Source organism: Myxine glutinosa, chromosome 3 (genome assembly GCF_964187855.1).
Source record: "Myxine glutinosa chromosome 3, kmMyxGlut1.1, whole genome shotgun sequence".
NCBI lineage: Eukaryota > Metazoa > Chordata > Myxini > Myxiniformes > Myxinidae > Myxine > Myxine glutinosa.
The window spans coordinates 94,541,924-94,562,684 of record NC_136263.1 but is presented as its reverse complement, the minus strand read 5'-3'; the positions used below and the strand labels follow the sequence as shown (position 1 = coordinate 94,562,684).

Below are 20,761 nucleotides of genomic sequence, written 5' to 3'. Positions count from 1 at the left end.
AAGTCCCTGAAGACCCAATTTTGGCCACTCTCCCCCACCATCCCCCCATCACCATCCACACCATCCCCCTCCACCATTCCCCCACTTCCTCCCCACGATCCCCAATCCACCATCACCACCACTAACCCCCACTGGTCTTTATCTTTTTTATCTTTATCTAACCCCAACTGGTCTTCTGGTCTTTATCAATGATCTCTCCGACTCTCTGGAAAATCCTCTCTATCTCTTTGCTGATGACTCCACTCTCTGCCGCTCCATTCCTCTTCCCTTAGATCGACAGTCTGCAGCCTCCTCACTCTCTGAAGACCTGGACAAAATCACAGACTGGTCAAACAAGTGGTACATGTCTTTCAATCCTGACAAATCTCACACTCTTACTATGTCTCTCCGAAAAGATCGACTGGACAACCCTCCCATCTACTTTCTCAACAATCCTCTCCAAGAAGTTCTGTCGCTCAAGCTTTTGGGTCTCACTATCTGCCATGAGCTTTCTTGGGAAAACCACATTTCCAAGCTGGCCTCCAAAGCCAGTCGCCGACTGGGCATCTTCCGTCGTGCGAAGTCCTTCCTCGGCACACCTGAGCTCCTCACCACATACAAGGCTTTCATCCACAGCTCAATGGAATACTGTTATCCCCTCTGGGCCGGTGCTCCTGCCTCACACCTAGCTCGGCTTCACGCTGTTGAAACCAAAGCTTTCAGAATCATTGGAATCTCCCGTGATGAAGCTATCACCGAGGGCCTTTCACTCACTCACCGCAGACAGGTAGGTGGTCTTTCTGTGTCTTCTACCGACTCCTCTCCGGCCTTGCTCCCCCAGCTCTCTCTGTGCTCTGTCCCCCAAATATTCCTGCAGGTCGCACAAGATCCGCCAGCAACCCTCTGATGGTTAATCTACCGAAATCTCGGCTCTCTGCTCACCTTCACTCTTTCATTCCTCTTTTCTCACGCCTCTGGAACAAACTCCCACACTCCCTTCAATCCCACTCCTCCCTCCAGGTCTTTAAAACAGCTGTTCACCACCATCTCTTATCTTTCCCCATCCAAAACCTTGATCTTTTCTACCCCCACTAATTCACCCCAGATCCACCTTGTTTGAAATTCCAACTTCTTTCCTGGAAGTCCCGGCAGTGTCCATATGTTTTATACCTATCCCACCCCCCCTTCCCATGCCCCACCTTCCCATGCCCCCCCCCCAAAGCCCTCTCCCTCACAGATCTCTCGATGTCTCCATGTCTCTCGGTCCCTGCTCTATATATATATATAGAGCAGGCCCGAGGGAGGAGCTGGAGGGCGTGGCTGGTAAGCAGCAAACAGCCAACGGGAGCTAAAGGGGAGTGGCCAATAACGGCGGCCAATGAGAGCTAAGGGGAGTGGCCAAGAACGGCGGCCAATGAGAGCTAATGGGAGTGACTGATGGGGGGCTATCACGACACGTGACCCCCGGCAGCCAGTGGAGGCCCGTGGAACATTCTAGTGGGGCTCCGGGGGATATAAGACCCGACCCGGACCCCCGAACTCTCTCTCTGGCGGAACAAACTCTCTGGCCCTGGACTCTCTGGCAGGACGATCTCTCTGGATTCGAACTCTCTAGCAGGCTGAACTCTCTCCGGATTCGCAGGCTGGACGCTCTCTGGACTCTGGACGCTCTCTGGATTCACTCTCTGCTCTCTGGCTCTGGACCCTGACGACCTCTGCCTGGACTCCCTGCACGTGCGCTTTCCCTCGCTGGCTTTGGGACATGCTGCGTGGATTCCCGTTCGTGCAAGACTGAGGCGGACGTCCCTGCCGCAAACATCCTCGGGGGGGGGGGGGGGGACGCCCAACGAGCCGTCCAGGGCGAACTGCGCCAAGCGGCCACGCTTTGTGCGTGTCCCCTTCTTCCTCCCCTTCCCCGAACGAGTCTGAGGGCCCTTGTCTGGGAAACGTAAGTAAGGTGGTTAAGATTCCGTCTGCTACCAACTCCTTTCTGGCCTTGCCCCCCCAGCTCTCTCTGGGCTCTGTCCGCAAATATTCCTACAGGTCGCACAAGATCTGCCTGCAACCCTCTTATGGTTAAACTGCCAAAATCAAGACTCTCTGCTCACCTTCACTCCTTCATTCCTCTTTTCTCTCGCCTCTGGAACAAACTCCCTCACTCTCTTGAATCCCACTCCACCCTCCAGGTCTTTAAAACAGCTGTTCACCACCATCTCTTATCTTCCCCCATCCAAAACCTTGATCTTTTCTATCCCCGATAATTTCACCCCAATTCCACTTTTTGAAATACCAACTTCTGTCCTGGAAGTCCTTGGTATCCTTGTGTTTTATACTTCTCCCACCCCCCCCCCCCCCCTTCCCACGCCTCCTCCCCCCAAGCCCTCTCCCTCCCACACATCTCCCTGCTCTTAAATGTTGTGTGCTCTCAAGTGTTTGTGTGCTTCCCATTCTCTTGTCTTCCGCTCCCTCTTTTTATATATTTTGTTTGTCTGGTTGATTTGTTTGTGAAGTAAATGTTAGCTCTTTCACAAGCCTCGATTCAGTATACAAAAAAAAAAAAAAAAAAAAAAAAAAAATTCTCCTCTGTGTCCCTTTTCTATCACCAGTGTACATTTGTGAATAAATCCTGTGCTTTGTTTCCAACTTGGCCGTTTTCGTCCCTTCACCATTGGTCTCGCATTGCACGAGTTAAAACTGCTCGATCGGGTTCATAGTGGTTAACGGCACGAGTTATGCGACGCACAAACCGCTCTGGCGTACCATACCCGCGTGACTCGTGTGAGGTCCAGCCCCCATCCTCGCGGCAGTGTGTGTATCGAAGGTACTCGGGTTGTGACCGGAAACCCTTCCACGTGCTAGCTGCGGGCTCGGCGGCTGGAATTGCCCAGCAATCCGTCCTCCACGAGTATAGTGTGGGGGTGGCCTCCTGGACTCGAAGCTCGAGGGGGAGCAGGGCTTAACTCCCCCTCAGTATGTCGACGGGCTCGAGATCCGCCAACATTATATATATAATATATATATATATATATATATATATAATATATATATATATATATATATATATATATATTATATATATATATGTATATATATATATATATATATATATGTATATATGTATATATATATATATATATATATATGTATATATATATATATATATATGTATATATTATATATATATATATATGTATATATATATATATATATATGTATATATATATATATATATATGTATATATATATATATATATATATATATATATATATATATATATATATATATATATATATATATATATATGTATGTATATATATATATATAATTATTTATATATATATATATATATATATATATATATATATATATATGTATGTATATATATATATATATAATTATTTATATATATATATATATATAATATATATATATATATATATAAATATATATATATATATATATATATATATTAAAATATTGAAATATATAACGGTGTGTATGATGCAATCACGTCTTATACATGTGACTCTTTTCATGATATGTGAGAAATTTAAAAAAATGCATTTGTTAACTTTTAATATTCCTTTGCTTTTTTTTAGTGCTTCCCTGGCACCACTTGCGCTCTCATGGAAGTTGCGATTTGCATACACAATAGGAAATCTCATGCTATGTAATTCAAATCGACACAGCAAATGGCTAAATATTCAGCCTCCAACAACTGCACCGGGAATGGCATGCACATAAGAAAATCACCTGGGAGACTGCACTGTGGACAGGTATTCCACTATTATGAAAAGAGTATAAATTATACATAGGAAATGTATGTGTATGTATGGGCAATCTAAAGTATTCTTACTATAATTCACCAAATGTCCGTCCGTCTGTTCCCAGGTACCGCAAAACGGCTGAACCGATTGCAACGATATTTTGGGTGGGTATTCCTGGGACCCCTTGTAGTAAAATAGGCTATATTGTTTTTCCAATTTTTCCAATTTTCCAATTTTCCAGTTTTTCCAAACACGATGGAATAATATTTACCGATATGAACAGTTATGTGGCTTTATTGAAATTCTACAAATACTGTTTAGATTTTGATGAGAATTATGAACCTGCCGCGAATGCGGAAGTGGACAGATTACGGCCATGAGCGGGTTTGATAATATCCCAATACAACCGTCATTTAAAACAGTATTTTGTTAAAGTATCAATTAATGATTGGAATCACCATTCACTGGGTATGGAACAAACATACCCTTTTGTTTGCGAACGGGTATGTTTTTCATGGAAGTCCTTCACGAACTTGCTGTCCATGTCTGACGTGCGACTGAAGGTGCTACAGGAATGTGGAATTTATTGGTTTCATGCTTTGGCATTCACCGTTTCTGCATTGTCTGTTTGCTTCTGGCCTCCCACCCGTGCGTAGCACGGGTATCTCACAAGTAAATTCTGATTCTGATGTGTCATACTCTGTTACAGAGTGTCGGTGATGTCAAAGCAGTTTCTTTGCAGGTGATTGATTTCCATTGCCTTCACAGTAGTAGCAATGCCAGGAATTTAGAATTGGCCATGGTTCCCGCGATAGCTCGCCTACTCTCCACGAAGGATACCATGGGATCTTTAATGTTCACCAACTATACCGGCAGTTTAACGTCCATCCGAGGAACGGCACCCACATTGATGCGAATCACCCTGCCTGTGAAACATTGGTTAATCTGGATCATGAATCGGTCCAGGGCTGGTCAACTCATACGGGAGTGTGCATAACTGCCACCACATATATATATATATTATTATTATTATTTTTTTTTTTCAAAACACACCTGGTCACAAGTGTGCCTCACTGACCTAACTTAACTAAAGAAGCACACTAACCCTATGACATGACACTGACATCATGTGCATAAATTATACCAACACATCACCTCCAAACTAGGAGGCATCCGTGTGGTACTCAAGTCTTTGCAGACTGAGATTAAAGCTTTCTGATCACAAATAGACAAAGGCAGAGATGTCGATCTAGATTTCGCCCTCATTATGGGCCTTATGAGGCCTGCCTTTATATAATGAAAAAAAAAGTAAAAAAAATCAAACATTTCAACAGCCTTGGACGTGCACCTTGACCCCACGGGCAAGGCACACCGTCTATCAAGACTGTTCCATTGGCATACACATTACACATGCACCTCAACCCAAAGGCTGAAGCACATGGTCAATCAAAACACATGCATCCTGACCCCGAAGGGCCAGAATGCATGGTCATACAATTGGACCCCTCCTCCATAGGAGTGAGTCCCCACGACTTCAACAGCATACCGTCCCGACGAGGGCTTATTTTTCATTCATCAGGACAACATTCTGCAAATTGTTTATTTGTGACCAATCTAACCCGTTAATAAACACAGATTAAACCCCCTAGCTTGACTAGGAAGCAGCATCATGTCATAGTGGTAGTGTGCTTCCTTAGTTAAATTTAATATTCCTGACTGCAAACGTCCAAATTGTTGATGAGCAGGGAGACAATGTGTCAGCGTGGCAGGCTACACTTCTTGCTAACAGGTTGTGCAGCAATTGCTGGGGTGAGACTTGCGACTGACTTGCGACTTCTTCACCCCCTCCCCCCTTCAACTCTCGGCCTCTGACAGCCAAACATCTCCTGAGCTGTACGTACCGCCGGGGAGGGTCTCCGCACCATCCAGGCTCTCTCGGCCGAAGGCTCTCGTAGCCTCTTCCAGGTCACCAGGGGTCTCCATACCCACTGGTTACCCAACCAGACCCCGCTCCAACAGGTTTCCAATTCCAGACACCACTGGCTGCCAGGGACAAATTACCTCAGGGGGGCTGCAGTCACCACTCCTCCAGAGCTTGATCCATACTTGCGGACACACACACCTTCCCCACCCACAAAATCCAAACCAACATTCCCTCCCCTGCTGCCATTCAATTCTCAAACACTGCAGTGCAAAATATCTCAATCATGTTCCTACACTGCCATGGCCTGCTTACATGTGAATTCCCACATTCACACTCCATTCACAACTCAATTTTTCTCACGACAATACAAAAACACAAAACCTTTTACACATATAACAAACGCCAACCACAAGACACTTTGTCACACAACCCGATCCACTCACCGACCATGTCATCACTCTCGCCCGCTGTTACGTATTCCTCCCTGAACCCCGGTTACGGTGCCCCTCAGAGTCTTGAGAGGGAACACGGCAGAAAGATTTGTTATTTTGCATGTTCTAATAAACCATGGTAAAGCCACACCAATGCAATTGTAGAACAAAACAAGTAATTGTATGAAGAACTCTCACATACACAATAATCACACTATTAAAGAAAGTACAATGAAAATGTCACTTGCACCAAATGAACACAATACTTATGATGGTACCATCATTCCTCCCCCCCCCCCCCCCACCTCCCCCTCAATGCTCTCAAAGCAACAAACTCACGATACGCCAAACGTGAGTGGGATGTAACATTCCCAAAAGTCCGTGCCCGGATCCCCACACTGGTTGAAGTGAAGTCGTGCCGGATGGCAAGAAATAGGCAGGTATCAGCGCGAGTGCAGATGAAGAGATACGAGGTGAGAGGTCTGGCATCTGGCGGCACAGGATAACAATCCCACAAAACGTGAGTGTAATCCACGCCTCACGTCCACCAACGATTAAGCCGATATGGAAAACCAACTGCGATCAACACAATGATGTCAATATGGGAATCCCAATGACAAAACAAGATGCACAAAGTGGATGGCCTTTTCGAGGACAAAATGGCGTATCGGCCTGTAATGGAGGCGCTAGCCCCCTCCAACAATGACTCACATTTGGTGATAAAACCTGAGACGCAGGTTTAATTGCACTCGCAATATATGAAGATGTCGCGGGCAATCCCTTTCACGGGAAGCCTAAACCTATTCGCGACCAAAATCAACAAAGTCCGCTCGCTGCCTCGATGCGACTCCCAGCTGTCTCTCTTATGGCCATCTCCTCCCCTCTCCTCTTCTGGTTTCTTTGCCGTGTTTTCCTTTTTACTTCACAAACATTTATTTTTACCTTTTACTGAAGTCATCTCCATTTCACACAAAAATCTTAACAACAATAGTACCTGAAACTAAAAATCCAACATATTGTGCACTACAGAATCTGAAACTTGCTGAAAGTACAGATGTTAACATTTCTTCAAGAACAGTTTTAAGATACACATTAACACAGGGTGATTTCAATGGAAGTGTGGCCTGCGAAAAACTTTTATTGAGGAGAGCTAGCTACACACCAACTGAGACCACTGTAACTAAGCTGAAAGTTGCTTTTAAACTTTACTCTCAACTTCCTGCCTGTAGTTCAGAAACTTTTGCTTTTGCATTTTTGCTTTTGCATCTGCATTATGAAAGCCTCAACATGGTTGATGTATGGCAGGCGCCCCCTGTTGGTCAGGATCTTTACAGGAAGTACTGGTGTGGCACAAGGATTGCTGACTGCATAACAGTGAAGGGGTGATATATACAGGTTGGTTAAAAAGTCTAAACTTGGTGTTAGCTTAACGGTTAAAGTGGCTGGCTTGAGAACTTAGGTTCCTGCGTTTGAGCCCCTGTCATGCCACTGAATGAGCCATTCAAGTATTTTGCGTCAGAGTGCTGACCCGTCCAGGATTGTGCCCCCGAGCCAAGGAAAAACTGCTTCGGCAGCCCTTTGCATCTGAAGACATGAAAGGGGTGGATCTTCTTCTTATTAAGAAGTGATCATGCAACTGTAAAATTTAATAACCATGGATGTATTCATGATGTATCATTCTTGTGGTGACTGAAATCTTAAGAACGATATCCACCATTTCGACACGGATTCTGACCACCAGGTATATATAGTACCTGCCATATACAAACCTGTCTGTAGTCCACGCAATAATGTCAGAGGGCATCCAGGACAATAAGTTTAAAAATAACACAACTTCCCCTGCTTATAGCAGAATGACCGAGCACACATTGATCAGATCTGTCCTAAAACCCTCCATCTACGGACTACATCTCTCACCCGCAATTGGCTGCGTCATCCTCCATGATGCTTCACTTTTCGTAAAACTGCTTTTTCGCATAAACTTAAGGAATTTTTGTTTAAATCCACGCACGATTGAAAGCCTGAAGCTGGAAAACAATCTTAAGAACTTTTGAAATCTTTTTGAAAAAACAATCTTTTTTAAAAAAACAATCTTGAAAAAACAATCAAAAAGCAATTTAAAAATCACTCTTTTGAAAAAAACGTGGCTTTGGCATTCATGAACTTCCACAGCTTATCGCTCCAGGAATATCAATGTGTGTTAACGGTCAGCAACATTTTGTCCCTCGTTTTCGTGCTTTCGTGCTGCGCTTTTAAAAGTTTGTTATCATTTGATTATATGGCCATGATAATGGTGTTCAACGTATTGTTTTTTTTAGGCAAGCTTTTTTCTTTGCTTGCGCTTTTTTTTCCTTTTTTCTTTTTGTATACAAGATCGAGGCTCATGAAAGAGCTAACCTTTATTTCACAAACAAATCAAACAGACAAACAAAACATACAAAAAGAGGGAGCGGAAGACAAGATGGGGAGAGAAGGGGAAGCACACAAACACAACATTTGAGAGCAGGGAGACGTGTGGGAGGGAGAGGGCCCGGGGGGAGGAGGTGTGGGAAGGGGGGGGGGACTGCATTGCTGCACTGCATTGCTGCACTTTCTGCATATTTTGCAGTTATGAGTATATGCCTTTTGAAATGGTATATCATGTCAAAATGTCGAGTGGTTTGGTGGTTGTCCATTGCAGGTCTGATCTTGAACATGTCCAAGTTGTCACGGGATACTCTATGAAATTAACGAGGACCCATTGATGATGGCTCGATTTTCAAAAAAGACAGCAGCCAGGTCTTGATTTTCAAACGATCCCAACTTAACTGGGGCTTATATACACAGACGCAACTCGGTTGTCAGGACGACACGATAACACATCAAGCGACTATATCGAAGTGTGTAATTAAATAAACAGGAAGGGCCACTGGTATAGATTGGCCGTCTTTATGCATCATGTGAGTCCCCTGGGGCAACCAAGTTTTTATCAGTCTTGAACAGCTATGCCCAGATGCGCTCAGCACCGACTCGATTGTGATCCATGCACTACGGAAAAAATAATGCGTAACGGTCGCACCCACGCACCCCCTGCATACTCCTGAGTCTCCAGATTCATTTTGCATCGACTTGGCCTAATACGACAAAGGCATATTAAACATTTCAACATGCTTTGTCTTAAGGTGGGCTCGGAGACAGCGGCTGAGTGTTGGATCGAAAGGGAGCATAACATTTATTTTCGTGCCCTCTCTACCATAATTAAATCAGTCGTATGGGATCTCAAAGCTCGAACCGCATGGTGTAATCAAAAGAGCACACTCATACAATCGCATATACAGCTGGTATACTATTTATTTCTGATCGGATACACTGATTTGAATGAACTATTTATTGCAAGGGTTAAAGGTTATTAAGTGAACACTAAAGTCATCCAAAAATCGCAAGGATAATAGCCGGCGAAGCCGGTGTTGTGAATGAACGCGTACGTATTATGTTGAAAAGCCAGATTTTGCTGAATCCTTTGAGAATTTCGAAGCTTTGACGCACCAAATCGCTCCATGGAGGCCGCCATCTTGCGGATGCGGAAGTATGCATAAAATTGAGAAAAAGTTCAATAGGAGTTTGTTTCACCCGTCTATTTTTGATTCACAATCTTATGCACCTCTAATTTGTAATTAAAATACTTTAAGACCAACCTCGTTCCCCGGGCCCGCAAGGGGCCCTGGTTATCTTCAACGAAAATCGTCACCAAACACCGGAACCAATGAGATTCGAGCATTTGAAAAAATATTTCAAAAAAGTTTATTACTGCATTTCGGAGGCTGAAAACGGCGTCAAATATTCTAAAATTGACGAATAATTCTTTTTTAGAAATCTCGCGGCCGTAGGGGATAGTTTTTCACAGCCGGAAATATCCGAAGTTGAGACGGAATTCACCGAATTAATCAAGAAGGAAATTTTATAAATTTTAATCTCATCCAGAATGCAAATGGTGTCATTTTGAAATAGGTACGGAACATACTACACCTCCCGACTACCAACTCCCTAACCTACTGATGCCATAGTGATGGGTAAAATAGTGGCAAGAGGCTTTGGCTTCGCCGGCTCATTGCGGCTTTGCAGTAGGGTACTAGTATATATATATATATATATATATATATATATATATATATATATATATATATATATATATATATATATATTTATAATCGGGAGGTTAAATCAGACGCCGACGTAGCTTCAGGACGTCGATCTTTAATTGTCGACAAGCTTTCGACCAACAAAGGTCTTCTTCTTAGTCGTCCCCAAGTTCAACGGAAGAACTCAACGTAGCTTCAGGACGTTCAACGTAGCTTCAGGACGTCGATCTTTAATTGTCGACAAGCTTTCGACCAACAAAGGTCTTCTTCTTAGTCGTCCCCAAGTTCAACGGAAGAACTTGGGGACGACTAAGAAGAAGACCTTTGTTGGTCGAAAGCTTGTCGACAATTAAAGATCGACGTCCTGAAGCTACGTCCACATCTGATTTAATCTCCCGATTATTTATTCAATGCAAATGAGACGCCCTGCTCGTACTGTGGAGTTTCTACTATTTCTCACAGTTTATATATATATATATATATATATATATATATATATATATATATATATATATATATATATATACACAGACTTGGCATTTAATATGGAATATATTTTTTTTTCTTGACTTGGGTTTACTTTCTTAACACAGTATATCAATCTGGTGAGTTTCTTTTACACTTTGGTGATTTATTTGTTAAAAGAACCATGTCACTGATTGTCTGTCGCAGCAAGAAGTCAACAACAGGATTATATCACAGGTGGCGTGGCAAAATGTACGGACAGGTGCATTTGATGATTGGCTTCACAGTTGGGTATACAAGGGTTGTTGCGTTCTGTATTAGTGGAAAACAACTGCTGCACGTCTCCAAAAGTTATTGCCGCTTCCTCTGGAGATGGTCGTCAACTCGACAATGCTGTTTGTCATGGACTGGTGGCTTTACGAAATTACCGCATGAAACAGCGTGCTATTGCTCGGCAGTATGGCATCACTCAAGGTCAGGTGTCAAAGATCCTGAAACGAAATGCTCAGAGGGGTGTCCCTACTCCAATACCGAGGCCAGGATGTCCCCGCAGCACCTTCAATGGCAGCCAGGACACTGGGATCATGTGATCTTCAGTGGCGAGTCTAGATTTCTGGTCTATCGTCAAAATGGCCACGTCCGAGTGCGCAGACAAGTGCATGAAGCCTACAACAAAGATTGTATAGTGCCAAGAGTCCTAGTTGGAGGTGGTGGGGTGACAGTTTGGGCTGCTTTTCATGCAGGGGGAAAAACTGAACTGGTTGTTCTGAATGGAAACCTGAACCAGTTCAAGTACAGGGCTATTCTGGAAGAAACATTGCTTCCATTTGCTCGTGCAGCCTTTCGAGGAAACTTTGTCTTCCAAGATGACAATGCACGGCTTCATCGTGCTCGCATGATCCAACACTTTCTTGCTGACCATGGTGTCGAGCATATGGAGTGGCCTACCATGACCCCGGAAATGAATCCGATAGAGAACTTGTGGGCAGAATTAACGCGTCAAATCGACCACTTGGACCAGCAGCCGACCTCTGTGCGTGAATTGCAGCAGGCTATTGTCACTGCATGGCAAGCGATTCCTGTCCAAACCTTGGCAAATCTCGTGAACAGCATGCCTCAACGTGTATGTGCTCTCCTGAATGCTCGTGGGGGTTACACGAAGTACTGAACTGTAATTTTACTGTCTGTAATCCCAGTCGTAATTTAACTTTTGTTTTTTTGTTGAAAACGTTTTTGGCTAATGTGCAAAATAAAGAGATACTTTTGGAAAACGTACAGAAGTTTAACACAGTACTGTCCATGAATTGAATTTGATATCAGTTTAGATCACTTTCAAGGATCAATTTATTTGTTTCGAAATGTCAAATGTGGTTTTTGTTTCTTTTAAAGGTCACATTAACAAAATCTAGAATAATTTCAACATAATTCCAATGAACTTTTGGTTCTAAGACATCTTGAAAAGTAAGTTCACCCCCACAAAAAAAATATTCCATATATATATATATATATATATTTTTTTAGCCGACCGGTTTTAGGGTCTACTACGAGGGGGAGCCTCCAGTTCCTCCCAGCCTACTAGGCCAGAAGCCTCCGAGCACGGATAACTCTGTGACCGGTGGGTTGCTAATCAACCGCAAACAACAATTAATCTACCGTGTTCCCCAAGGTCCTCTGTTCGATTGCCGTTTACCTGGGGAGGACGTGGTTTTACAGCTGGGTTTTGCGCCATTAATGTGCACCGATCTTATTTGAGGGCTTAATCAGATGCTGCCGAGCAAAACTGCCAGAGCACACCAGACACAGACTGAAGCCAATTAAAGGAAACTGAAACGCCCCATCTCACCACGAGTACGGGCTTTACTAAATCAATGCAGGAAATGACACTCACAGACAGATCGGAAGAACAATAGTACGGGATTTATTTACAATAAGGGGAGCGAGGAAAATTATGTGTACATTTAAAGCAACCATTTTATTTATGTGCAGCAGGGAAGGACATGCCGTAAGACATGCCATGGGGAGGATTCGTGTAAGTGGCACAAATGTACAAAGCAAAAGTACACAGTGAAGAGCTAACCTTGTAATTATCATCTTATTACGATCTTATGAACTAGCACGACATTGGGGCCAAGTCAGATCACAACGTCAGAGTTTAATAGAGGGAGGGAGGGTTTAAGGTTGTTCCATCCTCTTCCGCACTGTGTGAGGACCGTCGTGTCCCTCACTTCTCCACAGTAAGGATTGCGCAAATGGGGAAAATATTTTTTGAGCTCTCTTAGTTATCGGATGCACTGATTATTGGGTCTGGCCAATTTCTGATCTGCTGACATCAGTTTTTGCTTGGATCCGACACCCTCACTAGCTCGTCCACCTCTCGTCCAAAACTCAGGTCACTGCCAGCTTGTAACTTGTTGTTCAGACCCAGATTCCAGACTTATCGTTGCACCCAGACCAGACTGACCAGATCAGACTGCCTAATCACTCGCTAATCACAGCCTTATATACAGTCACGTGAAAAAGTAAGTACACCCCATGTAAAGTTTTGACTTTTTCAACATATTTCAACATACAGCGATTTGATCTTCATTTCAACAATATTGATAGATAAAGGTGATATAATATAACAAATATCATGAAACATTTACATTTTGTAGTCCATTGTATAATTTTAATAAACATAAATGCAAATTTCGCATTTGGAAAAAGTAAGTACACCCCTACATTTATCACTACTTCAAATACCTAAAATTAGAATCAGGTGCACCATCTCAGGTGCAAATGATTAGAACATCGTGAGAGAGGATCTTGGAGGAACCTGTCTTATTTAAACCTCAGACATTTAGTTTGGTTTGCTCTTTGTTGTTGAAGTGTGCGGCGTCACCATGCCTAGATCAAAAGAGCTCTCTGAGGCCTTCAGAAAGAAGGTTATAAATGCCTACGAGTCTGGGAAGGGATTTAGAAAGAGCTCCAAACAATTTGAAATCAATCATTCGATTGTCCGGAAGATCATATATAAGTGGAGAAGATTCCAAACAACTGCCAACTTGTTCAGGCCAGGCCGCACCAGCAAGTTCAGCCCGAGAGCAGACCGCAAGATGCTGAAAGAAGTCTCGAAGAACCCCAGAATGTCATCACAGGACCTACAGGTAGCTCTTGCCACTGTTGATGTCAAAGTGCACGAGTCTGCCATTAGAAAGAGGCTGCACAAATTTGATCTACATGGGAGGTGTGCCAGGAGGAAACCTTTGCTGTCCAGAAAGAACATCAGGGCAAGACTTAAGTTTGCCAATGAACACCTTGGCAAAGACCAGCACTTCTGGAACCATGTGCTCTGGACAGATGAGTCAAAGGTAGAGCTATTTGGCCACAGTACCAGAAGACATGTTTGGCGAAAACCAAAGACAGCATTTGACCACAAGAACCTGATACCAACTGTAAAGCATGGTGGTGGAAATATTATGGTTTGGGGCAGCTTTGCTGCATCAGGGCCTGGGCAGCTCACCATCCTAGAATCCACTATGAATTCTTCATTGGACCAGAGGGTGCTTGAGGATAATGTGAGGCCATCTGTCGGAAGTTGAAGATCAACCAAAGGTGGACCTTGCAACATGACAATGACCCTAAACATACCAGTAAATCCACCAAGGAATGGCTGAAAAGAAGAAATGGAGGGTTCTGGAATTGCCAAGTCAAAGCCCGGATCTAAATCCCATCGAGATGTTGTGGGGGGATTTGAAACAAGCTGTGCATGCAAGAAACCCCTCAAACATCGCACAGCTGAAAGAATTCTGTGTGGAGGAGTGGGCAAAAATTTCTCCCAGTCGATGTCAGAGACTGGTAGACAGTTACAAGAAACGCCGACTTGAGGTTGTTTCTGCCAAAGGGGGCAATACCACCTATTCGAGCCAAGTGTGTACTTACTTTTTCCACATACGAAATTTGCATTTATGTTTATTTAAATTATACAATGGACTACAAAATGTAAATGTTTCATGATATTTGTTATATTATATCACCTTTATCTATCAATATTGTTGAAATGAAAATCAAATAGCTGTATGTTGAAATATGTTGGCAAAACTTTACATCGGATGTACTTACTTTTTCACGTGATTGTATGTCTGGAGACCAGAGGGGCTAGGAGGAGATTCGGGTCACACTCAGCCTCTTTGAGGCATTGTGGCCGCAGTCGAAGTTCAAGTGCCTCCCTGTTTGTCATGATTGCAGCACGCTCATTGGCCCAGCCGGGACTCTTGCTGACGTCATCCTCGCTGCCAGGTTTCTGTGCGCACTTCTTCCTCATTGAATTCTTAGCCTTGCCACGGGTTGGAGCTCCTCACTTAACATGGGTTGGAACTCCTCACGCATTTGTGGTGCGAACATGTGCTAGAAACCCAAAGGAAATAGCAGGCAAGCAGAGAGTCATGGCTATATACCAGAAGTTACAGGGAGATTAGTGTACCTTTGCGTTTTCTGTTAGTGAGGTTTTGAAGAGGGAGGTACAAACGTGCATACCGCACGGTTGTTGTCGACTGCTCCAAAGGTAAAGGCAGGGTTGAGGGCATTCACCATGGTTATGTGGTGAAGGTCTGAATTTGTCGGATGGTGGTTAAGCAACATGATCGAGGGGATGGTTTGGGTGTGGTGGTTAATAAAAGCGCGACATGGGTTGCTGTTTCTTCTTGTGGAGGAGGGTAGTTGTGGTTTGGTGTTGTGGAGATGGTTGGGTGGTTAATAACAGTTAGTGGTGGTCGATGGAGTTGCCTATAGTGGTGGGGACCGTTGGAAATTGGCACGCCGTTTGAAACCTGTTCTGGCACGAATATGGAAAATCTGCTGCACTTCCTTCATGGTTGGTTTTATGGGGACAGCGCTTCGTTTAAAAGCAGAATAAAGAATTAAGAAAGAGGGAAAATCCCGAGCTCATCACACATAACACATATTGACCCATGAAACCCACGACACAGAAGGGAGGTCTATCTGAATATTTACGAAAGAAGTAACTAAACCCTTTTACTTTAAAAAATAAATAAATAAATAACCCCGTATATTGGTTTCCGCTGCTGTGCTGGTTCACAGAACTGCAACAATATATATATATATGTATGTATATATATATATGTACAGACAGTGCATTCAGAAAGTATTCAGACCCCTTCACTTTTTAGGACTTTAGAAAGTTTTTCAAATTTATTAAAAAGAAAAAACTGAAATGTCACATTGACATAAGTATTCATACCCTTTGCTATGACACTTGAAATTTAGCTCAGGTGCCTCCCATTTCTCTTAATCATCTTTGAGATGTTTCTACACCTTGATTGGAGTCCACCTGTGGTAAATTCAATTGATTGGACATGATTTGGAAAGGCACACACCTGTGTATATAAGGTCTCACAACTGACAATGCATATCAGAGCAAAAACCAAGCCATGAGGTTGAAGGAACTGCCTGCTGAGCTCAGAGACAGGATTGTGTCGAGGCACAGATCTGGGGAAGCCTACAAAAAAAATCTCTGCTGCATTGTAGGTTCCCAAGGGCACAGTGGCCTCCATAATTATTAAATGGAGGAAGTTTGGAACAACCAGGACTCTTCCTAGAGCTGGCCGCCCGGCCAAACTGAGCAATCGCGGGAGAAGGGCCTTGGTGAGAGAGGTGACCAAGAACCCGATGGTCACTATGGCTGAGCTCCAGAGATCCTGTGTGTAGATGGGAGAAACTTCCAGAAGGACGACCATCACTGCAACACTCCACCGATCTGGGCTTTATGTCAGAGTGGCCAGGCGGAAGCCTCTCCTCCTTGAAAGACACGTGAAAGCCCGCTTGGAGTTTGCAAAAAAGCACCAAAAGGACTCCCAGATTGTGAGAAACAAGATTCTGTGATCTGATGAAACCAAGATGAACTGTTTGGCTTCCGTCCATATATATATATATCTGTGCAGTGTCTGTCCTGTGTTGTGTTGTGTTGTCCTGTCTTGTGTTGTCACTGAACTACTTTCTCAAACTTTTGTGAAATCGTACCAAACTTCTGGTATGCACATATCTCTCCCGTCGGTATGTCTTAAGGGTATTTTCTTTTTTTTAAATTCCAAATTTCTTTTTTTGGGGGGGAATTTTTTCGGGAATTTTTTTTTTCAACTTCAATTGTTTATAAAATGTGATATCACGTATATTACAAATACATTTCTGCAAAATAATTGTTTGAATTATGATTGGTTTAACCCATGACAAAACGGCAACTCGGGTACAGTCATTTATCTATATATCTACACATCTGGGCAGTGTCTGTTGTCACTTAACGACTCCCTCAAACTTTTGTTTCCGTGGTTGTGAAGTGTTTTTGATAAGGTTGTGGTGGTTTTGAATCACGTGGTGGTGAGGTATTTTAAATTATGTGGTGGTGAGGTGTTTTTAAATGACGTGGTGGTGAGGTGTTTTTAAATCACTTGGTGGTGAGATGTTTTGAATTATGTGGTGGTGAGGTATTTATAATTACGTGGTGGTGAGGTGTTTTTAATTACGTGGTGGTGAGGTGTTTTTAATTATGTGGTGGTGAGGTATTTTTAATTTCGTGGAGGTGAGGTGTTTTTAATTTCGTGGTGGTAAGGTGTTTTTATTACGTGTTTTATGGCTGTGAGGTGTTTTTAATTTCGTGGCTGTGAGGTGTTTTTATTACGTGTTTTATGGCTGTGAGGTGTTTTTATTACGTGTTTTATGGCTGTGAGGTGTTTTAAATTACTTGGTGGTGGGGTGTTTTGAATTTCGTGGTGGTGAGGTGTTTTTACTGCGTGTTTTATGGCTGTGAGGTGTTTTAAATTACTTAGTGGTGAGGTGTTTTGAATTTTGTGGTGGTGAGGTGTTTTTATTACGTGTTTTATGGCTTTGAGGTCTTTTAAATTACATGGTGGTGAGTTGTTTTGAATTACGTGGTGGTGAGGTGTAATCGTCCCAAACTTCCAGTCTGCACCTACCCCTCCCCTACGTATGTGCTGAGGGGTTCTTTCTTGAAACAAAAACATTCAACCAATATCTTCAACCTAAATTGCCTATAAAAAATGTAATATAACAAACACAACAAATACATTTGTACAAAATAATTGTTTGTATTATGATTGGTGTAAATCATGAGAACAAAGCAACTCAGGTACGGTACAGTCATTATCCTCAGCTAAAATAAGCCCTTTCCTCAACAATGACGCTTGGTGAGGCGAGCGCAGCGAGCCGAGCCAAGCTCGTATATATATTGTTACAGTTTTTAGAACCTTCACTAGTAAATTTTAGTAAATGTGTCCCTTATAAATATCCCCCTGTAAATATTCCCATCAATTGGCTTGTTAAAGATCACACCCTAGTTAGTCCATGAACCACACGTAGCGAACCATAGGACCTCTTCGTAGTTATTTCATTATTATGTGTTTCAGTTAAGGATCTGTTCCCAGTAGTTGAATCTGCGTTGCATTAATCAAATAAGATAGGCCCCATTCCGTCCATTTTGCTCTCCCTCTCCAAATTGTGATACTTCGTTTGCCAGCAGCGTTCGCCGCCATTACGCACGCGGTCAAGCCGGAGAAGAAAGGGGGCGGAGCGCCGAGACCGAGGTGTGGCCCTTTCGGCGAGCCAACCAGGGCTGAGATGAGCTCGGTGGCGGGCGTGGTTTCAGAGGAGTGCGTAGTGATCTTGGCTCGCGTTATAAAAGAGCGCGCGAAGAGCCCTTTGACGGACTTCTTTTGACAGGCTCCTTCTGGAAGAGCTGCGCGGGGACGTCTCTGGCGAAAGAACCATACGGTGGCCCTCTTGAACAGGAATCGCGTGCACATGGCAGTGGCGAAAGAACTCTACGGTGGCGCTCATTGCAAAGGCGTTATAAGAGAACCTTGGAGAGGGTGCGTTTGGCAAAGCCATTCATTTATTACATACGGAGCATCCCAGTCCCCCCGCTATACGTAAGGTCCGCTCACGGTTGAACGATACGTGCGAAGCTGCCTGCCGGGTTTTCGCCCACGGGACAGGAGCCTGGACCCCATCGCCTTGACCATCCACCTGGACCTTCCACCCTACCAGCTACAATCCCCGTGTGAGTGTGTATGTTTGTCTGGGGTCGTAGTGTAAGACTGCTTAAGGCTGCCCTGTGTATCTTCTTCTTCTTCTTCTTCTGTATATTGCTTTCGTTTCTTCCTTGGTTTCTTTGGTTTGGTAAATAATTAATAAATTACACCTGTTCTTCCTTTACCCTTGTTGGTTCTTTGGCTTCCTCTCATCTGGTCGCTTTAGTCTTTTCCCCCATTGAGTACCTGTGGCGCGATTTTGGCCAAACGCTTTATAATCGGGTTAGTCTTTTGTTAACGGCCTGAGTCGTGGCTCGCTTCACTCGGCGTGTCCATTACAGTCGCGGCTCGGGCGGGGCTCATTTCCTCGCTTACCGGAAGGCGCTGATAATTAGGTCATAGGAATAATTGGCCTACTACCCTATTCAGCGCTGACCGGAAGTGGCGAGATAGTTCCAGGACTCGGACGGCCAGCATAAAAGACGAGGGGATTAAACCCCCCTCGGTAAGGGGAGTGCCGAAACTGAGATCCGTAACAATTGGTGTTGAGGAGTTGAGATTTGGACCCGAACCAAATTTTTAAAAGAACATCTAAAAATTTGGTCAAAACTTGGAGCGGCCGAAATTTTTATTAACACCACAAAATGTAAATCGTGCCATGGATGATCAAGGTGATCAGATGCCAGTAGGGGAGGTAGAAGAGAAGTTAGAGGCAATCCAGGACCCCAGGGAGGAATTGGAGGAGGAGAGCGATGAGGGTGCGGTCACAGGGGTTGCAGGCGCACAAGATGGTGGCGCCTCGCACATGTCGACGAGGGCCATGCCCGTTGCGCAAGTAGGGGTTGTGGACATGCAGAGCTTTTTGGCGCAAGTACTGGAAGCCATAAAATCGGGGTATGGGTTGGGCGAGAAGGTCCCAAGGGTACGCGATGAGGTAACGCGACTCGAGGAGCGCGGATTGAGCGAGGCGGAGCAAGGCGCAGGTAACTGGACCAGGGTAGAAATCGCGACCCGGGGTATGGGGAAGCCGGCGACCGCCGAGGTAGAAAAGGAAATTTTATTCGGCCCAGCGGTCGTCGAGAAAAAAGAAGCAATAGTGGACATTGGGTTAAAAGAAATGACCGAACCAATAGTGGAAATTGGGATTGGAGAGACGGACTTGGTAGAGCAACAGCGAGAGGAAAAGATGGAAAATGTGCAAAGTCCGTGCTCACATCACGATGCTGTGCTTAATAACCCCAATAAAGATTTGCAGGTGGTGTTGGAGCGAAGAAGAAGAAGCGCCCAGGTGAGTCAGCCTGTAAATTGTGCGGGGAGATTTTGCAGGAGGATGTTTGGCGCGAGAGGGTTTTTCGCGCGCTTGGGATCGAGAAAGCACCCGGGCGTTGGTGGAGGGTCCCTTGTGAGTGGTGTGAGTGGAAATGGCGTGCTTGCGAGGAAAAAGTGTGCATCGGAGAGTGAGTGTGTGACAGAGTATGGCAGTGATACCGGGTGCGGGAGCGAATGCACGTCGGAGGGTATGTGTGAAACAGAGTGTACGGAGTGTGACACAGAGAGTGAGTTGGTGGTGGCGCGGGTGCGGGAGAGCACATCGGAGCGCGTGATGGGGAGTGTTACAGAGGATGTAACCAGAGAGTGTGCGCAAGAGTTGGCGCGAGAGTGTGCGGTGATGATTGGGTGTGCAGAAGAGTGCACACCCGTGGTGAGTGTTACGGAGGACGTAACGGGGGAAGAAAGGTGTGGAACGAAGTGTGTGAATGACGAGTGTGCGCAAGAAGGTGCGTGAGAAGAGTGGTGTGTAACAGGATGTGCGAATGGTGGTATGGATGCGCAAGAATGTGTGTGAGAGTGTGTGGTGAGCGTTATGAGTAGACCGGAGTATGGAGCGAAAGAGAACGCACGAGCGAGTACAGTGGTAGAATGCATGGGATGTAAGAGTGGCGCTGAGACACCTGGATGTGTGAGTGTAAAAGGGGTCGCGTATGCATGTGAGCATGCGAGTAAAGCATCCACGTTGACCGGGTTAGCGTTTAG

At 44.3% G+C, this 20,761-nt stretch overlaps 1 long non-coding RNA gene across 1 annotated transcript in view; it reads left to right on the top strand.

Annotated features, from left to right (window-relative positions):
- Positions 1-4,443, top strand: part of LOC137423994 (uncharacterized) — a 26,325-nt gene extending 21,882 nt beyond the window's left edge. The window contains exons 2-3 of the long non-coding RNA XR_010983862.2: positions 3,580-3,756; positions 3,872-4,443. This is a non-coding gene — a long non-coding RNA (uncharacterized LOC137423994). The remainder of the gene's footprint in view (positions 1-3,579; positions 3,757-3,871) is intronic.
- The last annotated feature ends 16,318 nt before the right edge of the window (positions 4,444-20,761 follow it).